A 22,794-nucleotide genomic window follows, 5' to 3' on the forward strand; every position below is an offset into this window, starting at 1 on the left:
TATTCGACATTACTGACCACTCTACGAAAAGAAATCAAAGAGAAAAGACGCGGAAATCTATCCAAAGGTGTTTTGTTTTTGTAGGACAACGCCCCGGCACACAAATCTCAAGTTGCCATGCAAAAAATTCGTGATTTACGGTTTGAATTACTAGAACATCCCCCTTATTTTCCAGATTTGGCTCTATCCGACTGTCATCTTTTTTCTAAACTGAAAAAAAGTTTGAAAGTTGGTAAATTTTCTTCCAACGAGGAGGTTATAAAAGCTGTGGAGGTCTGGTTTGCAGAGCAAGAAGAAACATTTTTTTTTTGAGAGGTATAGATACGTTGCAGGTTCGCTGTAATAAATGTATCCAATTAAGGGGAGAATATGTTGAGTAGTAAAATATTTTGACATTGGAATTTTTTTCGGTTCTATAGTGAGAAACCACAGGAGTTTCCTACTCAAGTGCAGATCTAATGCTTCCTGCCCAACCACATTGGCCGCAGAAAGGTTATTGGCGTATCTAATACTAGTGGCTCATCAAAACACCTAAGCTAATGAGACAGTGTTCGAAAGCTATATAGGAAGTTTTCAATTAAGAATAACACTTAATAAATCCTATTGATTGACTTCAACCTGAGATTTTACGTTACCCATCGAAGTCTAGATTTCCATCCAATTTCAATTCAAAGTAGAAACAAGGTTTTTGTATGGAAGTCAAAGCGATATGAACTGAATGTTATGGACCGATCTCTTCGAAACCACCAAAATCCCCTGCCTCTGTGGAATCTTAAAAACAGTCGAAACCATTCTTTTTAAATTTGCAAAAATGATTTGCACTCCCAATTAATAAAGATGAACATTCATTTGAAATTTTAATAAGTGCGGATATCACAATTACCCTACTCAACAAATCATCCGAAGTTTATTCAAGAGTGTCCAATTTGCCAAAAGAAAACTACCTCATACAAATGAACTTCTGGCCGCTGCCTTTGGGATGATTCATAAACCAGGCTGAGATTTTATCGTCGACCAATAAAACCACAGAGGCGTTAAGTAATTAACAGAAGAGAAATGAAACTGGTGATGGTGGCACAAAGACAATCAGATAATTTGCACAATTTCTCCTCTACAAAGCACCAGACCGTTCGTTAAACTGGGATATTTTTACTCTGCTTCATCAGGTCGAGAAACGAGATGTCTCGGTAAGAAAAGATGATTTTTTAATGGAATCTAGAATACCTAATGTATTATGGAATGGAAGAATGTTAAGACTGGGATGGGAGCAGTGTATATTTTACTCATCAACTGAGTTTTCCACATCTACTTCTGCAGATAATGATATAAAAGTGTCGAGGAATGAAACAATCAAAGCAGAGTCGAATGAAATCAGCATTTATGATAATTGAAAGTGAATAGTTCGTAATGAGATTCAACCGCATCTCCTTCGAACTACACCGTCCATCCCAAACAAAAATAGGACAGAAATATGGCGATAATGCAAGAAAGGGAGAAAAGAATAAATTTTATCACTCTCGTGGCTGCAATAATCAGAAGACCACTTAAACGAGGGTAACCCTGTTCTCAAAACATTTATCATCAACACCCCATCGAAGTTTCGCCAGTCTTTCGGGCTGGGTCATATTTCTTTTTCCGTAGCCGACGCAAAATGCTACTTGTTGATTAAATGGGGCATCGAAATATCGCTGAAGGGACTGTTGAACTCTTTCAATATCGGCAGAAACGGCGAGCTTGATACATGTGCGCCTCTAAAGAAGATGATGTATTTGGATGGCTTTCTTGGTGAAGACATTTTCAGTTTTTAGGAAATAGCTGATATTCTTAAAATTCTATACTGGAAAACTTCATTCGATATCGACATTTATCAGCAGTTTATTTCGGCATAATCAGAAAACAAATTGAGAAAAAAAAACTTTTGTCGTGAAAGTCACCCTATAAGTCTGAGATCACCCTACGGCTTAGGGAGTGTCCTCAGCTATCTCCCAACATATTCTAGCTCGCCAAAAAATTAATGATATTGCGGGTCCTCATAACGATTCCTCAACGAATTCATTCCCAGCAAAATATGTCCGTTTCATACGGTACCGCGGAGTTCATTATTCACAACCTTTGGAGGCTTAAGTACCACGGAAAACTTGAGCAATAATTAGCGCTGGGTCCAAAAACCCTCGAAAACCGTGGTTAATCTCTGTCGTTTTGGTCCGTTTCCATTTCCTCTCGCACACATTATGACGCTGATAAACTTCGCGGACCGTGAGTAACATAAAATTGTAATAAGCGGTGTAAAATATACATATGTCCCCACTCGGGCGTCATTTAATGAAACAAAATTAAATTCCTACGCATTAACGCTTCAGGTTCGCCTATTAATTCGTCGCTGACGTATTCCGCCATGAGTGTGGCTGACGCGAAGCTTTTTTTCATCTCGATCTATCTTCCACTCAAATATATTTTTGTCCAAGAAGTAAAAAAATTCGTGTAGTCATTGAAAAGGTAAGCATTATTTCTGCCATCCTTCAATAGTTTTGTCAGGAGATGAACTCATATCAGCTGATCATCTACAGGCTGTTTACTGAACCTGCGACAAAATTCAGGTGGTTATTCCTTGTACGAAAAAATGTATATTTCGTGAAGAAACATGAAGTCTAATATGCACCCCAAAAATGGCAACTTTTCTAATGATTTCGTTCATTCCTTGAAAGGGTCAAAAAATCTTCGATATGTTAATAGTCTTTCATTATTCGAAACATATAATAACTTCTTTCACGCATTAAGCAGCAATAAAAAGCATAGGAGTGAAAATAACTTATGTAACCTTATAAAAACTCTTTCATCTTTTATTACTCCATAAAATCCATATCGAATCGACTCCATGGTGGATCAATTGTGAAGTATTGAGTTCTGAACCAATCGCAAAATATATGCATCCAAAATTTTTCCCCGTAGGATTGAAAGCTCGGCTGGACCGGACTGAGGTACGTTATTATTCAAACAACTATATTTATTCGCCGAACCAAAGGTAAATTCCTAGTATTGAAGCGACCATATCAAAATTCGTATTCGGATGCTGTGATGCACGGACCATACGGATGATAACCGCCGTCTCCGTGGGGAAATTAGAACTCGAATTCCGTATAATTAGGAGATGAGTTCCACAGTGTGCACCATCAGCACGTTATGGATGTACATGGAGCTGCACAGATATCTACGTGCTTCAAGTTATTCATGTCGAGACGGGACCAAGGAAAAAAGCATCAGAACGAACCTAATTTCGAGTGGTTTTTGAAAATTAAGGCCTCCTGAAAATGCTATTTAGTTAACATATAATTCAAGAAATTCCCAAAAAAAAAAAAAGTTTTCTGTTGGAAATTCAAAGCAATTATGGATCTTTCTGGGATTACCAATTTTAGCTGCTGCTATGATGATTTAAATCTTCGATACCCATCTCGAAACATGTTTTTTCTTGTGTGCCATTAACACTTTTGCTGGGGCAAGGCAATATCTACAACAAACCACAAATTCAGCTTGCACAAAGCCATTTCCATTCTAATGGTTTGGTATATATATTTCATAAGAAATATATGATAAATCCTTTTTGACTGACCCTTATAAGAGGTCAGTCAAAAAGGATTTATAAAAGGTCAGTCAAAAAGGATTTATTGTGGCTTGGTTAGCCTTTCGGAAATTGCGACCATGTAGATCTTTTGTTCTCTACCCTACTCATTCATGAGAACCCAAGGAGGTCGTCAATGGTGTTGATAAAACCGACAACATCTTTAGGGACTTTGGCCGTTACCTCGTGAGTATCCAGGACCAGTTTCCCCATATAAATGGTTCTTAGGCCAGCCAGCTCTGGACACTTGCATACCATGTCTTCAGCTGTTTCTGCTTCTGATCCACATAGCCTACAAATCTCATCTGCTGACTTTCCCATACGGTACAAATAATATCTGTACCGAGGGTGCCCTGTCAGCAGTACCAGAAGATCAGCTGGTGAAAGCTTCAGCAGTTTTCTGGTGTAGGTCGGTGAAATCATCACGAATTTCTTTGGCTGAGTAAGTCCAGGAGTGTTTATCCAGATGGTTATTCTGTTGTTTAACACTCATTGTTGGACCGCTGGTTTATATTGGTATTTTCCAAGCCCACAGGAAAGCTTAGGTCAAGCAGGTGTCAACCTTGATGATTTTTTGCAAGTCCATCGTCTTTTTCATTTCCTTCAACACCACAAGAGCCTGGTACCCATAGTAGAATCACTTTGTTGCCTCTGGCCAGTAGCTTTATGGTAATACGACACTCCCATGTTAGCAGAGATCCCTGGCAGTGTGGCCAAGGACCTCAGCGTGGCCTGGCTGTCGATGGTGATATGGATATGAGCCTCTTTGTGGTTCATTTTAAGACACTCCTAAGCGCGTACGTAAACAGCCAGTCTCTCGGTCTGTAAACTAGAGGTTTCACTTTCCAGGGCTTTACAGATCCTCAGTTTAGGTCCATATACGCCAATACCGGTGCCCTTGTCTGATTTTGATCCATCAGTAAACGATGTGGATGAGTTTTTGATCCAGACTTATTGCACTAGGACGGTCAGCTATGACCGTTTCAAAGGGCGTTTCTTATTGCTTCCAGCAAGCTGCATTTCCTCACATAGAATTTTGATTTTCTTTTGATCGATAACCCACACTTCAACATAGTATTTGCATTTTTGTTCAATGAAAACCTCCCTCTGAGTGGAACAGTTGCGATAACTCCAAATCACAATTAAAAATATTCATGTTGAAGCCATCCCAAACAGGTTCCTCCTAAAGCACGAACCCCCATATAACAGCGATAGCCGAATCCCGATTCATCCCGAAAACGATCAAAACCAGCAACATCAAAGCGTACCCGATACCCGTTTCGCCCGTGTAAACAGAATAAAATCAGAGCCGCGTATCTGGTTAAATACTGTTCCATATTTTCCAATATATCGAGATAATATTCCGCATAAAAAGCGAAATGGATTGATCCGACTTCAAACGGATTGTGCCAGTTCAAAAGGGGAGAAATCTCCGAGATACAACAAATAGCATGTTATTTTCTATACGTTCTCTTCTTCTTCTTCCTCCTCCTCATGTTTCCCGCCGCGAAAGAGACCAGCCGAGCGCGACATTTGATGTAGGACAAATGGAAAATGTGTCCGACATTTGCTACTCCGACGCCTACTGACGTTTTCCGGCAGAAACGTATATACGTGCATGCATCTCTCTATATTGGCGTTGAGGACGAGCGAATGCAAAATTCGGAAATATTGCCATCGGCCATGAATTTTCGAGTGAATGTCAGGCTTCATTTGTTCGAAATGAAACGTATTATCTGGGTTTCGAAGGATTCCGCTCTGGATTATGTTCGTCCCGTTTCCATCCAATGATATGGCGTGTTTTGAAAGGACTATACGCGAGGGAAAAAGTAACCAACTGCATTTTTGATGAGATTGAGTTCTACGTAGAACTTAACAGTCAAAGAGATTACACCTAGTATTTTGTTGTGGTGTACACACAACACGGGGCGTTTTCAAAGGCGAGGCTTTTTTTTTGACAGAAGGTAGAACCAAAAATGGTCTACATAAAATATCCAAGATGGCTGAGATACAACCCCTAGAAGTTCGACAAGATTTCATTGAATTTCAAGTACGGCACTGTGGAAGGTGACTTCGGCATCGCAAAAACGAAACAAAACGTAAACATATGGCTGGACAATGAATGGTTTAGTACCAAGTTCATCAGATTAGATGCATAAGGTCACTTTTGAGAGAATTATAATTGTGGTATCGTGCAATTTAGGGTGAACAATAAATGTAGAAAATCCAGGCAGTTTCTTGAAAGTGCTTATGTTAGTTATGTTGAAAAAATTCTATAGTGTTTACCCATTTCATGCCATTTTTACGACGATTGCTGAAATGTTCGAGCAAGAAGATTGTGATGCCCACTTTGAAAAAATTCGTGAATAATTAAGACGATTTTTTTTGGTGAGATTTTGAAGTATCATTCTTTTTTTCACACTTGTGTCCTGAGTCTCTTGTGTCAGTTGGTATCGAAATGAGACATTTCATAAAATCGTGTAAGTTATTGAAAAATAATGAGAACAATTCGGCAATCCTAAGTTTCCATTTTCCTTACCACGTAAATATCTAACGAGCCAATATCCTAAACGAAACCACGTGGTCGAATCAGGAGATGTTTTTTTCCACTGCTTTGAGATAATTCAGCTAACAAACGGTCTAGGGTCGTATTAGGATCTATTTCAGTAATCATTTTCAATTGTTTTTTCAACTTTGTCCTTTTGAAAGTTTTGTATAGGTGATTATTGGTGAAACGCTTTATTTTGACCAGTTCTACCTTCTGTTGAAAAAAAAGCCTCACCTTCAAATACACCCTGTTTAGTCTGGAATTTCTGACTAGTCACTATGGATGTTTATGGTCTGGCGTTGTTCTGATGGAAAGAAAACATCAATCATGTGGGCCAATTCTATCCGTTTTTGGTCAAACGCTAGCTTCGAACGGTCAGATCGTCGAAAGTAGCGATCTCTGTTTTTAGCCATTAACATTTTCTAGGAAAGCATCTCTTCTTAACACATAAATCCAGTCATTTCATCGAACTCGATGGAACCGTTCGGTATTGACGAATTTTCATTCAATAAATTGAAAATCCGTCGACCAATAACATTTTTCTTCACATACTCAAAACCTCCACAATTCCTGATATCAGGATGAGTCGCACTTTATGGGTTCAACCAGAAATTCATCCCACGCTTCAAACATCCCCTGCCCCATCGGTTCCCATCTCCGTCCGCATCATAGAAATGAAAACACCAACGTTTCCTCCCGCACATTTACATAAAGCAATAAATAGACAGATAAAAGCGCAATAAAAGACGAATGAAAAACGTTCGGCCGAGATATGGAAGAAAACAATGTATTCATTCTCCCTTATCATTCCGTTGTCGAACATCAAAGGTCGGACCAAGAGAATGGGAGTCATCACACAGATACGCCGTCCTTACTTTCCGTTGTTTTTTTTCCCCCGTTGCACCTCCGCGCGCCACCCTTTGCGCGCGCTCGGACGTCAAATAAAATCTATCACGAAAATTTATTTTTAACTTTCATATCTCGCGTTCCCCGGATCGCGCCAGACCCCCGACGCTGAAATGCCGAAAATTTCTTCGGGAATCTCTCGAGTCCACTTCCCTTATTTAATATTTTATTTTCCCCTCGCCGGGGCATATTTCCGTGAATACATTCATGTTAGAATTTTTCAATTTGTCGAGAGTTCATCGTGCCCTTCCTGGCGGCGGCGGCGGTTCCAGGCTCGATAAAATGAATCGTCGGCCATTATTATGATTTCCTTCAGGTGTATTATATATTAGGGTCCGTTAGAGATGCTCCGAGGGAGGCTGGTGGGTCATGAGGAGCTTCTGGGTTGCATTCACCATCGGTAATTGATTATTTCCTAATAGCTTCGATGACTTTTGTTCGATCAACGATATACTTTTAAAGGGCACATATTCGATTCGATGATTCATCGACTTTCAAACTATGATTTATCCTGTCAGTAGTCCTTGCATCAATGAATCAAGTAACCAGTAGTTCGGCTGTTTAGTAGTCATAAAAGCTGATAGTTTCGTTGCGAAGTAGTTCAAATATCGTGTACCTTATATGTAGGGTAGTTCAAACGCTCCATACTCGACATAATGAAATGGAAATACGATCGTTTCATTTTCGGCCGATTGGTGAGGAAACTGTCCTTCATTTCCTGAAAAAAATCAGGAACTGTCATCCAGGTTGTGACAGTTTTTCGATTTCCTTGATTAAAATTTGTTGTCCCTATATCCTTCCTTTCGTTGTTAACATTTTCGACTCAATATTGTTTGTTTCAAGGTTTCCCAAGTCATTAAAGTGTGCACAGGTCATTCCTATACCAAAGATCAGTAATCCTAAAGAGCTATCTCTCGACGTTGTCCAAACTAATGGAAAAAATAATAGCTGTTCAACTTGAGAAGTATCTCGAGTGTAATAAGATTCTTCCCGATGCTTAATCTGGTTTTCAATCAGCTTACAGCACCACTCGTACTCTCCTTGAGGTAACTGATGATATTCTGCGGTCAATCTTTTGACACGTTTAGGCATGATACTCTTGCTATAATAAGTTCTTGTGGGGTATGTGGGAAGGCACTGAAACTATTCGAGTCTTATCTTAGTGGTTGTTCTCAAATCATTGAATTGGGTGATATAAAGTTCCTAGTGCCAGACTTGTATTGAGTGGAGTTCCGCAAGGCTCGGGTCTTGGGCATATACCCTTCATCATTACTGCAAAGTACACTTGTATGCTGATGATTTCCAACTCCTGCTTGATCTCTTCATTGATGAATTGAATATTGATCGAATACAACGTGCTCAAAACAAGTGTACAAGGTTTATCTTCTGGATCAGGAAATTTGATCATGCCTCGCACAAATTGAAGGGGCTGAGATAGTTCCCAATAAGGTTACATTTTGTCTTTGCACTTTTCACAATACAATTCCAAAGGCAGTTCCATCTTATCTCTTCAGCAAGTTGAGATATAGATCTGATGTCAACAACACCAACATAAGATATCGAAACTTATTGTTATGACCTCACCACAGAACATCAGCGTTTGAGAGAAGTTTTAGATATAACATCTACAAATTATGCAATGTTATTCCTAATGAATTGAAAAGAGCTCAAAAGTGAAAAATTTCAAAGAAAGATCAAGAATTTGCTTCTCAGCTGCTGCTAGAGCTCAATTTTCTGATTGTCTCCGAAACATATGTGCATAATGTTAGGTGATAGTACTTTTTTTCGCTCTATAGCACTTGATTTTCTTTTGTAACAAGGTTTAAGTGGTAGAACATCTTTAGGTCAACTTTCCCTTGGGATTTCTGTTGGAAAAAAAGACCTCGATCGTCTGCCATACATACATGTGATCTGAGACCTGCAAAAACAAATTTGTGATTTGACCAAACATTTGTTACTGTTGTATGAACAGATGAAGGATTGAAGGCAAATACATTTTCTTAATTTTTGTGAATGTGAATATCATGCTACCCACTCTAAAAAAATATGCATCTCGCGAAAATATAAACCTCCTTAACATTGGACTGGTAGTTTTTATTTTGACGAATCTGTTCAAACTCCCATTTTCGGAGGAGGCTAATCTTTCGGTAAAACTTGAGAAAACCATCAAATTTTCTCGGTTCTTTAGACCTCCTGCAGTCGATCAAACATAAATGAGTTTTCTCCGAACTCGAAGTGATGAAAGTTCCGTTGCCGCACCTCAAACGGGAAAGTATCAAAGAAAATAATCTGAGTACACAAACAAAGCAATTATAACCTTTCCTATATGATGGAGCCCCGAACCGGAGGGGGAAAAGTATTGGAATTCTCGCTTTTCGGCGCAGGCAATCGAATCGGATGTTCCGTTCTCGGATTATACAGGCCTATAATTTTATCCAACTTCAACAGTTCGGAAACTTTCACACTTTCCATTGATCCCAGAGCGTGTTTTGTAGTTGAGCAAGACCGCCAAGAAGAATGGGATTGGATCTGGTTGAATTTATACCGGATCTTCGTCAGTAACGAGATGGGAAATTTCTAGAGGGGTGTGGAAATGGAACTTCCCGGCGAAATTACGGTTATTCACTCGGATGATTTTATGAATCTGGTTAGATTCGGGGTGTTGTTCTTCGATTAATCAGTGAGCTCTCAGATTCACCTATCAGATAAGTCAATTTCTAATCAGCATTTACGATTAGGAGTTTGGTAAATCATTCAATTTCCCACAGGTCAACGTCAAAGTCAACGTCAGCGTCAACGTCAACGTCAACGTCAACGCCAACGTCAACGTCAACGCCTTGGTCTTTATCTTTGTCACAAATAATCAACCCTTTTTTGGCCTGCTTATTCTTCGGGCTGAGTGAGAGAGGAGTAGGTATGTTTCGCCATCGTGATCATGTCTCAGGGCCTGAAACTGCCGCAGTCAAGGAAGGATATCATAAAATTGAATATTTCATCGCGATTCATTAGATGCGCTTGTTTGCGAAGCAATTCCGAGCTGATTCAGCAGATATATCATAACAGACAACATAGGTATCATCTATTCTGGCGTAATTGAGGCATATTCAACGTTCCATATATAACACTTGTCGGAAATTTTGTGGAATAACTACATGATTGAACACTGAGTGCATATCCAGCCAGCCATCTCCATTGATGAAGATGAATCAATGTCTATCAGTTAGCTCTTGTTGATAATGCAGAATGTACGATGAGGAATACCTTCTCAGCTGGTGAATTGAGACAAGGGGATTATTCTCCATCTATTTATCAGTCTAGTTGAAAGTGTTTCCGAACATTCTCCAAATGTTTTGTTGTATTGCTGACAAGAGAATATTTTCAACGTTCCAAGGACTATTCTTACCATAGTCTCGAAACTTTTTTGAAGATTGACTATTAGTAGAGCCAACATGTTCGCCAGAAAGGAAGCACAAACGCCAGAGCCTTTCTGAGGTATAGGAAAATGCACCTATAGAAAGGAGTCTCAAGAGAGGGAAGAAACCAAAGGAGAAACACTCCGTTCTAGATAAAAAAAAAACATGAAAAAATTATTTCATGGCCAACCGAGTGCTAACATAAAAGAAAATGGAGTATATGAACTATGCATCTTGTGGGCTCTTCAGTTTGTTTATTGAATCCTTGCCTGAAAAATCGCGGATTGAAAGCCGTGTACGCTATAAAAATTCAGCGCGTCACCCAGAAATAAATTGACGAAGAACAGGGTATTAGACAGTGAAATGCGCCATGAATTAACCTCCCGAGATATACGTTTCTCCAATTCGGAACGCGCCTAAACTTTCACCATCCCTTTTAAGTTTGCATAACTTAGTGAGCTCGGTTATTACTATGACTGCAATTAGTGAACGAGGTCTGAATGCAAACTAGCCAAGACCGGCTTTGAGGCGAACCGTCGCAATTAAAACATAAAAGGTACGCAAGGGGAAAAAGACAAACGAACGGCGGATACCACCCTCATTCAATAAAACTTGCCTAATTTTCCCCGTACTTTTTCCGTTGCTCTATATCCGAACTAACCTCCGGGCGCCGGTTTATATATTCGACGGGATGTGATGAGGCAGGGCATCCAGGCTAAAATTAAGCCATTTTTGTCAACTTTTGAAGCGGAAGGATGAGGATCATCCCTCAGAAATGGGATGAACGAATGGAAATGGTGGCGGTGGTGTTCCGGGGCGCTGGCGGTTTGTGCTGGAATAAGCAGAATTAGGATTTGCTAATACGTCTTGTTTGAGGAGATGACGGTTATTTTCCCTCAGCTCTGCAGGTGCTGTTCCCGCTGATAAGCGTGACAAGGCCAGGTGGAAAAGGGGGGATGGAAAGGTGATGATTTCTTTCAAAATATGGAATCATTTCCAGTGGTGTGTGCAATACCAATGGCCATTATTTGAGTTGTATATGATGGATATAACACTTCGCTGCAAGAAAACTTAAGAAGCATATTCTTATTTCAATATTTCTAGAGTTTAGAGTTGCAAAATGGTGAATGCATTAATATTATTCCTGTGAATGAAACTTAATTTTCAGCTCTTTTAATAGGTGCCTCTATCTCGTAATGTCTTAGTGATGTTGGAAAATAAATTCAATATTTTACAGATACTTCTCTATGCAGAAGTCAGAGCTGTAGTCGAAGATTTTCTTAGTCTGCCAGTCTGCCACTTGTATCATATAATCGAGACTCATACTTTTAAAATGGTGGTAGACTGAAGAAAATCTGTATCTAAGCCACTGAATTGTACCCAAAGAGTGACTCTAGAAAAAAAGAACGTTTGTTCTTCGATATTGCTAAGACTTTACGAGTTGCAGACACTAATATAAGGACAAGTTTTCACCTATATCTTGGAAACAAAATCCAATTTTCTTTAGCCCTTACAGATATAGAGCTGCCTTTCAACCCCGTCGAGTTCTGCTCACCCTACACATTCAACGTTTTTAGTGTAAATAATTAGTGGTCCTATATTATTGAAGTAATATGACATATGAAAGAAGCTTGAACATGGCATGTCTCAATCTTGAGATTTCATACAATTTTCTATTCGAGAAAGGAGGATTATGATGTGGGTATGAAAAAAGGATATTTCGATTTCAAAGAAGGATCTAGATAGGAGTTGCAAAATGGTGAATACACCAGTCACATTTTGAAATATTTCAAATAAACTTCAGAATTGGAAATAAGGGTTTCACTGTGGAATAAGAAAATTTCAGGTTAAGTCTTTGAAACAATGCACAAAAAAGAAGCAGGGCAATTATCAGTTTTAAGAATTTTTTCAGCTATTCGCCTAACTGACGCTCTTTACGAAGTACTTCTCCGGACTCGCTAACTTTCGGCTAATTCTCTTCGAGGCAACTGAAAACATTTGAATATTATCGCCGGCTAGAGCTCCTGCGAAACGACGCTACGGGTGTTGAATATTCTACAATTCCCTCCTCCATACTTGCTTTATGAGCAGACAACTTTCCAGAACTCCATTCATCGAATCAGAGCTACCGAAGTTCACAACTAGATGCAAACTATGAATACCGGCAATCTGGTATCGAACATTTCCGCTTGTTCGGATAGCATCAGATAGTCGGATTCGATCCATCATTGATATTCCAGATGTACAATAATAGGATGAGGGTACAATTAATCCCTGCTTGTTAATGCCATGCGAACTGCATCCTGTTTTTTGCGGCCAAGTTCCCAGGAACGAGAGAGCCATTATTATGCATAAATAGCAGTAATATTTGAATTCCGAGATGGAAATGGCGTCAAACGATTAGGTTAGACACATTGGATTCATTTCACCTTTGAGTACTGTTGTTTCTTTAGGGAAGAGAGCTAGAGATTGGAAATTTCTCGAGTAATAACAGAGCTCGCCTGTTGAATTCCTCAATGAGCAAAATCTGAAGGGTGGTTTTGTTTTGAAAAAATACTTCTCAAGAATTGTCAGAGGACATATTCAAGTTTTTTCATCAACTTACTTATTTTTGAGGGGAGTAATTGATGAGAGATGAAAGAATAATATCTTCTCCTTCGTCCGGCCTGCCTTGAGGCCTTGTGGCCTATTCTTCATCCGGATGCAGTTTGGGAGAGTCACAGTCTGAGAAACACCAGCAAAAATGCCACAGGTCGACTGAGAGGAGACTTTCTCACCGCAGGAATAGTGAGTGTTTGTTTTCTAGGTGCGTTTTCCTTAACTGTGTTAGGTTACTGGTGGTCGTGCACAAGAAACAGCCAGTAAGTCACATTTTCCTTAAATGAGAGTTTTTTAACCGTAGGCTAAGAAGACGATCTTTTTTTATCTCTTTCTCTCAACTGTGGATATTCCCTATTGTGCAGAAAAGAACAGCATGCAGTTAAGCCTGCACTGTTAAACAGTATTTTCCTGAGAGGACAGTGGTTGAAACGAGGTCCCTCAATTCTCCAGTGCCTGTTGACAGCACAGAGCTATCGGCGAACCAAGTGAGATCAGGCCTGTTCAAAGTAGACCATAGATTTTCATGGGGAACAATTGATCTATTCAAAGCAGAAGCTGGTGCCTGCGCGGTCGTCTATATGGAGAAGGGGTGCATTGGCATTCCCCACCATGTTGAGAGCCCTTGCATACGCCCTGAAACAGTCCACTATCACGCCACTGTCCCTCTTCCCAGAGTCTAAGAGCTGTTTTCCTGGCCACCTCCGTAACTGCGAGATGTGGAGGAGTTAAACTTAACAGACGCTGCCGTATGGGTAGATCACAGAGCGCCCCTATCAATTGCTCAGGCAGGCTTTTCTATGGCAAGTCATCCTGATGGGCTGAATGTTCTCCTCCTTGGAATTCCACTACACCATAGTCCACAGTATACCTCCAGTGCATAATTTGTGGTTTGAAGCCGTATTACTCACCAAGTGAGTGATGTATCGATTGGATGCTTACTTATTTCTGTGATTGTGAAGTTTATTTCCAAAAATTCATGAATTTCCACCTCACACCCAGCGCTTTTCTGCATTTCATCCCTATAACGCGAAAAAGGTTGATAAACACCCCATAAATGACCAAACTTGTAGCAGAAAAAGTTGGGGTTGTTATTTACGCGTCAGCAGCTCGCAAAGAGTTCATGACAAAGTGTTGGATTTCTCCACAAAAGAGTAAATATAAAGACATATTGTGCGTTTATCCATTCTTTCTTTGTATAATTTTCAGAGGTTTTTGTGGACCACAAGAGACCACACTTCTCACGTCAGTAACACGTGAAGAATCTATGATAATGTTGTTCTTGATAGTTCAAAGTTCACATGTGGTGCTCCCACATAAACATTTTTCGAAGGCTGGAATTTGGTGGAACAAGTTCATTTATAGAGGCGCCTATATAGTTATAGTTATAGTGAGAAGGGGTTACAGTTCACTGCGACCTTAAGGTCTATTGTGATCCCTAACAGAGCTGTTTTCATCGCGCCCTTTACATCTCGCCTTCCAGATCCAGAGATCTGATCAAATCCAATATCTGGGACGGCTTCAACGAGGATAATTCCCCACTCCTACAAGTTTCTTGTTCAAAGCACTCTTTCCTTTGGCTTACAATGGCAAAGCATTCCGTAACCAGGTGAATAGGAGTTTCTTCCTCCTCCTCACAGAATCTACACTCGTCAGTGTCGGACAAACCCATTCTCAACAGATGCTTCTTTAGGCGACAATGTCCTGTGAGAAAGCCAGTGAGTAGGTGTAGTTGGTTCTTACTGAGATCCAGATATTTTTGGGATCCATTCCTGGGAGATTCCGCCAGAGTTTATCCCTTTCGGCTTTCTCCTTCTCCATAAACTCCTTCTTGTAGGTGCATTTTCCTATACCACAGAAGGGTTCTGGGCCAGTGAGTGGCGTTTGTGCGCTCTCTCTGGCAAGTTTATTGGCCTTTTCGTTTCCTACGATTCCCGAGTGACCGGGAACCCACATTAAAGAGACCTTATTTTTCTTGCCTACATCATTGAGTTTAGAGGCGCCTATAGAAAAGCCTCGATTCAAATCATCAGACCAGCACCGGATAATAATCCACATCGATAACTCAGTTCCTTACATCCGACCGAAGTTGGCGTAACATGTGTGTGCTCGTTACCGACCATCCCTCTCGCCGGCGTGTCTCCCCCATAAATCTTCAAGTTACGCCGCAACACCCGATCAAAGTTCGCTTCTTCGCCGGATCCCACTTCCTTCCCCCCCGTGCCCCCGTATTAAGTGCTAATTAAAATTCAAGCTTTGGCGAACCCTCCGACCTCCTCCATGCCTCTCGGTCGGCGGCGTCTTCGAGCCACGGTAGAATATGGCGGCGCGGGTCCCTAAATCAAATTTCGCCGCTCGCGCCAACCCATTTCCTCGCCATTGTAATGGTGTGGTAGACATTAACATTTATCTGTTGAAATTACGGAAACCAATTTTCCTCTAAATGTCGCTACTGATTTGAATTTAACACTTCTTACCTAGTTCCAGCCGCCGACCTCTGCCGGGGGCCCTCGGAAATGATGACGACGACGGCGTAATTTTTACAATTCCTCGTGGAGATTGGGGAGAAATGATGAATTTGGCCGCGAATCGGGGTCTGATACTCATGAGGTGGCGGAATCGGAAGATCTGAAGAGTCAGGAATAATTTCGCGGGGGGATGCTTCATCTGCATAAGGCAGCTAATGCTGCGCCATTCCATTATGGCGAAATTAGCAAGTTCGAGACTTTTCAAGTCGAATATGCCCTCGAAAATCATGAATAAATTAGTGGGTTGATGGAGGAACAGTTGTTTTTTCCTTATCCTATCGTTTATCAGCAGAAAATGAATATTAACCACACTATCTTTGCAAGATGTTGACCCTACTAGGCCTAAACCTGCTTCTCCATAGGTTCAGGGCATTCTGTCTCTGAATCAGTGGTCTCTCATTGTTTCTGGACGCCCACACGATCATTGTCGGGTTGGGAAGTGTGTTCTGCCCATATATTAATATTTTATAGGTTAATCTTGTCTTTGGTAAGGTGTTACCGAAAACATTAATTTCAGCTCTGTGTTCTGAGTTGTTCTTCGGTGGTAGGGTCTTTAGATAGTAGCTTATTCGGTGGGGTCGTAGTTAACTAGTCGTACTTATTTAATTGCTCATCTGGATGTTGCTCGGTTTTCTAGAATATCATCTCTGTTTTTCTCTTCATAAATTCTGTAACTGTTTCCATTTCAATCTAAAGCCGGGTCCAGACTATGTAACAAAACAGGTTATATAGCACAGTTATATAACTTGCTAGAGAAATTCAAGTGAAAAAGTTATATAACACAATGTTATATAACATTTTTCTTGCTATATAGCAAATTTTATTCAAAGAAAGTAATATAACTTTGTTATAAAACACGCCGCAACTTGTCCACACTTGTGTTATTAAACATTTATGTATGTATTGCATCTCGAAATGTCGTGTCTTTTTTGACTTTTTTATGGTCGATTTGATTTATCAGGTAGGTATTCGAAATCAGAACTTGTCATCCTTAGGAAATTTTTAAAACGACCATCACATTCAATGTCCCCTGTCAATGGGTCTATGTCATCCATTGCTAGATCCTTCAAAAGAGTTGTTCCACTATATTGTTCCTCTAGCTCTCAACAATGAGATTTCGCTCGTCTACATGAAATCACGCAAGCTGCTGCTGCCAAAATGACATCCTCTACGTTTGAGGACATTTTCAATACTACAGATGCCACTGCTTCCAGAGGAGCACTTTTGTTTAGTTTTATTTTGTTACATAGTCTGGATGTCTCTGCTATTTTATAACAAGTTATATAACAAAGTTGTATAACACATTTGTTGTATAACTTTGTTAATAAAATGTTTTGTTACATAGTCTGGACCCGGCTTAAGTCCTTGTAGACTTGTTTGTTTCTAACAAACCAGGATACGTACATCGCTATTCTAAGGAGTATATTATATATTCTCGGTATGTTTCATATTGTTTTATCGTTAGTTTGTTCATATAGCTTCTTCTACCTATGAGTAGAATGAGTTGATGTGGTTCTTCCAAGTTAGTCTTCTGTATACTTTCATTTTCATGCTGAGCATTCTTTGGAATATAATGTATGTAGATGATGTGAAGCAGAGAGGTCCAAGTACCGACCCTTTGGGCACTCCTGCTTCCAATTCTCCAGTTTGGGAGGTTTTTGTTTAACACGTTGAGCGCCATCCAAATATCGATATATTTTCTTGTGGGGCCAAATTTTCTGTGTCGATATTTTGATTTGCTCTTATATCATATAGATAATCCCTTTGCTCAGATTCTCGCTAAAAGTGCAATATCGCCTGATATCAAGAATATTGATGAGCGGGCCCACGGGACCGCTCTGGTCCCCAGAAAAATAGAAACGCACAGCAAATGCGGTACAGGTGAAATTTGTCGAGTCCAATCTCCTTATTATAACCATAACAACACGTGTTCAATTTTTTTCGAATAAAAATTCGAAAAAAAATACTACTGAAGAGTAGTCGTAAATTCCAAAACAGCGGTCCCTACGGACCGCTGTGGCGCTCAACGTGTTAATCAACTGCATATTTGATATAGTTCTTCCAAGTAAGTTCTCTATCCAGTTTCACTACACCTACTGAAGGTGGCTTCATTTCTTCTCCATCAACTTCCAGGTTTTCGTCTTCAATCTTGCCCGAGTCTTTCTTCTATTTGAGTAAATTTTCAATTTTCAGCACCATTTCAGTATCTCGTCTATGGCTTCCTGCAGCCTTTGGTATATGCTATGTTGGCGTGCAAGTCTGACTGCTATTGTCGTGTCATCTATGAGGTGTATTAGCATATTTCTAGCATTCTTTGGAATACAGTGTATGTAGATGATGTAAAGCAGAGGTCTAAGTACCGATCCTTGTGAACCTCCCGCTTCCAATTGTCTAGTTTGAGAGGTTTTTCCACATAGAAGTTTCTATAGTCCAAGTACCGACCCTTGTATCACTCCTGCTTCCAATTCTTCAGTTTGGGAGGTTTTTGTTTAATCAACTGCATATTTGATATAGTTCTTCCAAGTAAGTCCTCTATCCAGTTTCACTACTAAGTAGGTGGCTTCATTTCTTCTCCATGAACTTCCAGGTTTTCGTCTTCAATCTTGCCCGACTCTTTCTTCTATTTAAGGAAATTTTCAATTTTCAGCACCATTTCAGTACCTCGTCTATGGCTTCCTGCAGCCTCTGGTATATGCTATCTTTAGCATATTTCTAGCATTCTTTGGAATACAGTGTATGTAGATGATGTAAAGCAGAGGTCCAAGTACCGATCCTTGTGAACCTCCCGATTCCAATTGTCTAGTTTGAGAGGTTTTTCCACATAGAAGTTTCTATAGTTCTCAGATAGTTCCTAATCATCCTGCCCAGCTCAATCGAATGTACTGCGTTTTTTATCTTATATATCAGGCATTCCAGCCATACTCTGTCGAAAACTGTCTCAATATCCATCAAAACTAGTCCTGTAGCTTGTTCAACCTGCTCTATTTGGAATGTAGCTGCATGGATCTGATAATAATACTTTTCAAGCCCACCAAAAACTAGCCAGAAAGCACTGTTGCTTTCGAGTCATCAGGCCCATGAGCTGTAAGAGCTCTCTTATTGAGGGACTACTCCAAAAATAAGTGAGAGTATTTTTTAATGAGTTTTTCTTTCAGGTTTCGCCTTCGAAAGGTTTGAGGGAAATGAAATACTAATCAAAACAAATCCTACTTCCAATAATAAGAACCTGAGTGTTGTGAAACAAATCAATTGTGACTTTGACGTACCAATTGCGAAAGCCCGCTGAATAATTCGTTGTTTTTTCGTCCGTACCTGAAACAGAATCCGAAAATGTTGTTGTTTAGCTTAGCCCTCGTTCATTAGCCGAAAAAGCATGCCCTGTAAACATCCTCGAATATCTCGAAGGTTCGCACAGTCCGGAGCTCAAAAGAAACCATAACGCTGATGAAGGAACCAGCAGGCAATACGATATTTCGAGTGAATCATGGATCCGCTCCGGTGACTCGTGCAGCGTCGCATTTTCATCTGAGGAATATAATCCCTTTCGAAAATAATTCATCTGAAATCGCAAATGAGATTTCAAAGGGCATATAAGTGACCCCGTAGCGAGTTTGGAGTTCTTATTGCTTTTGGAACTGTAATCCCAATCCTAATTCCTTCCGAATGCCTATCCCTTGGAAGCTCATCCAGTTATAACTTTAATTAAAGTTCAGATTTGATGTTACCGTGGAAATTTTCACTTCTGGCGAAAAATAGCGATCGACTTTTGCGCTTCGAGAGGGGATTTACAAGATTTCCAATTCTGCACCACTTCCGTTTGCCTTCGTTCGCCATCAAGACAATGAGCACTCCAGAGTATTTGGAATTACAGTAAATAAATCATTTCCCGAATGATACACGATTAAACGACAAATATTGAAGTTATCTTGTTTTCTGAAAGCAATTATTAAATGTAGGAGAGGATCATTTCCGAGCACCTCTCAGCAGGAAATGAAGACTGTTTTCTGTAAACTAAATGAAAGGTAACACAGCTTGTATACCCAATTGTAAGGAAAAGTGTGGACGAAAATGATTCAAATCTCAATCTTCTCATACAACTTTTCGGTCAAAATTTTCTCAAATAGAAGCATATCTTGCCTCGAAATCGAAAATGATCATAACCTCCATTGGGTCGAGAAGAAATAGGTACTTATCATATCGAATGCACAAAGCTGTAAACTAGGAATTACCCCTCATCGCGACTGAAACGGTGGAGCTCCCGCAGTTCACGGCGAAATAAATTCCTTCGAGAGTCGTGTGAGAATCTTCCAATAAATCACATCTAAGTGAAATATCTGGGAGATTTAGAGTAATACCCATAACACCGAAACAAATTTGCAACACAATGTACCGACAATAAATTCATCGGACTGACGAGGAGTTTGCCGGTAGACATTTTAATTACGCAACCCCCTTCTGCGTTGCCGGGGCTGTTTCTCCTTGCCGTCACATAGTTACCTATAGCTGGGCTCGAAATACATAGCATAACTACGCTGTTCGGCGGTTCAGGATAAATTCAGCGTAGTACACACGAAAACTTATTTATAGAAATATAAAAACCACATCTGAACGAAAAGAAAGTTGTATTTTATTAGGGAAACACTCAAGGACTCGTTTCGGCAGAACTAAACCTCACCAGGAACAGTGTGAGTTAAGGCTAATCAGATCGAAATGCGACTGTTAGTTTCTCATAACTAGATGGAATGTCATTCTTGTTCACCCAATTTTTTTCATGTTTTGAATTTGGTTGGGTTTATACAACTTTGAATTGATCCTAAACAACTTCGTAGTTGGATCAGTCATTTTGATTGGCAGGCACTGTCTAACATTTTTATGATGAAAATGATGTGAAGTATTTACCATGAACTTTGTGATATTTATACTAATTATAAGTTTTTATGAATACGTACCTAAAATAATATAAAGTATGGACAAATACTTATTCATTCCATTGAAGAACTATAAGTGTGCGTGGTAAAAAAAGCAATTGGACATCAAGTTTGTCACTACATGACTGAGAAGAAAGATATACATTTCGAAACAATGATATTCATAGACCTGAACCTCAACGTTCTCTAAGCCTCGAAAGATATGGTCGAAAACCATCGGAAAGTAACATCACCCTTCAGGTAGGAAAAGGGACTAGAAGCCTTGTCTGGTGAAGGTCTATGAACCCATTGGACAGGTATAACAAGACTATAAGAGATAGAGGTTATGAGTTTAAGAAAGGGGAGGAGTAGGCGTTTTAAAGTGTACCTGCCGCATGTTTGTGACAGTCAAAACATCTCATCAAACTGAAACCAAACGTAACGCTGGAAAGCCAGCATCAATTGGAAGATATTCTCGAGAAACACTGGGAGAATCAAAAGCTACACAGAGATGAGCAAACATCCTAACAAACTCCAAGAAAACGACTCTGTTTTGAAGATCAACTTCAAAAAACAAAAAGGGTAATAAACGTCAATTCACTGTCGGATAGGAGGAACGAATGTACACAAAATGACACTACAAAAACACGTCGACGCTCAAAGCCTGAATTGAAGTTTATAGTAATTTATCTTGGTGAAGCCGGCTCGAGTATCAAAGGCAGCCACCTCAGTCATGCAAAGGCGTATGAGGAAAATATTTCACGGCAATTAAAGCACGTCTTCGGCGAATTTTGACACCAGAAGGGAAGTAACGAGTTTTGTTCTGAAGTTTAATAAGAGCCTGGATTTTCTTGCACGTATAGAAACTTCATTTCTGGGTTATGTGGTGCGGTAGAAGGGGCATCATCTTACCTGGATGTACGTTACTTGCGAATATTAGCCATGTAAAACGTTTTTTATAATCTTTTTGTGTGGAATCATCTACTCGGCGTTTTCTTCTGTAGCATCATTGCTGAAATGGCCGAAATGAATTAAAGGCAACTGTTATATGGAAGGAACTGAATAAATAGTGCAAGGAGGAAATAAAGTTTCAGGATATACCTAATTATCGATCAACTGACGACCACAATGAGAAAAAAATGAATGAAAAACTAATGTTACATATCTATATTAATAAAAGAGGATCTATGGTTTACTTCAAAATGCTTTATTGTTCAAACGATCGCACCAAATTGGACAATTCTTTCTTTGTTGTGTTTATTATTGTTAGGGCAAGGTTTATATAACAAAATATTCCCAAACAAAATTGTACAGAACAGAAAAAAAGGCATTCCTTTTTCTTACGACCAATCGAGCAATCATAGAGTACTCATATGCCACATTGTCACACAATCACGATGAGTTAGTTATTATTATCTACCCTAGAAATAATTGAAATGGCAAAACTAGGTTTGCCGGGTCAGCTAGTTTTAGAATATATTCACTTCAAACCACCAACTCTTCTTCATAAATATTCGAAGGATGTTTCGATAAGATCACAATATTAGATTTGTATGTTTGTTTAGCTTTTATAGCACCACATGATAGTTCAATCAAATTCCAAAGATGATCTTTTATGTTACAGAAGAAGCTAGACATTTCGTTTAAACGTAATGCCTGTGCTTGAGCACGGAATAACAAAATGCCATTAAATACTGTTATGACTGCAAGTTATTCATCGAGTCCAGCTCTGCCAAGTTCAGTATTATCTGTCATTATAGTTATTTTCCCTACTTCTGTGACCTGATCGATTTTAATTTTTCATAATTATCACCAAGGCTCTCTGAAGCGAGTAATGGGGTCCAAATATGTGAATATCATATCAGAAATATGAGTTTCAACACCAGATTCCTATTGACATTTTCAGATTTAAAATTAGTTCTGGTTTCAGATGTTTCTCTGATGAAGATCTTTTAGTTTAGATCCAACACAACTTTCAGCTCATCAGACATGATATTCACAGCTTATGAATTTATAACTAACACGAAAATTTATTATACAATTTTTCTCATTTTGTTACATAAAGTTCTCAACATTCTTGGGTTGTCATTCCAACCGAATTACCCTGATACAAGGATTCTTCACAGAACAGTGTACGAGTATCAAAGTCTTATAAAAAGATCTTCGGTCAATTTCGAATTTATATGTTGTCAATACCGTTCATCCATCGAAATCTGTCAAATCTTGAAATTTTTAATTGGGGATAAAATATGCTGACATATTTTTGCACTCATGCAAA

General features: G+C 39.5%; 1 protein-coding gene across 7 annotated transcripts in view; it reads right to left on the minus strand.

Moving 5' to 3' along the window:
* Window positions 1–22,794, minus strand: part of LOC123314911 (CUGBP Elav-like family member 4) — a 550,340-nt gene that overhangs the window by 212,807 nt on the left and 314,739 nt on the right. The window lies entirely within an intron of this gene.

The sequence above is a fragment of the Coccinella septempunctata genome, chromosome 6 (assembly GCF_907165205.1).
Source record: "Coccinella septempunctata chromosome 6, icCocSept1.1, whole genome shotgun sequence".
Lineage (NCBI taxonomy): Eukaryota > Metazoa > Arthropoda > Insecta > Coleoptera > Coccinellidae > Coccinella > Coccinella septempunctata.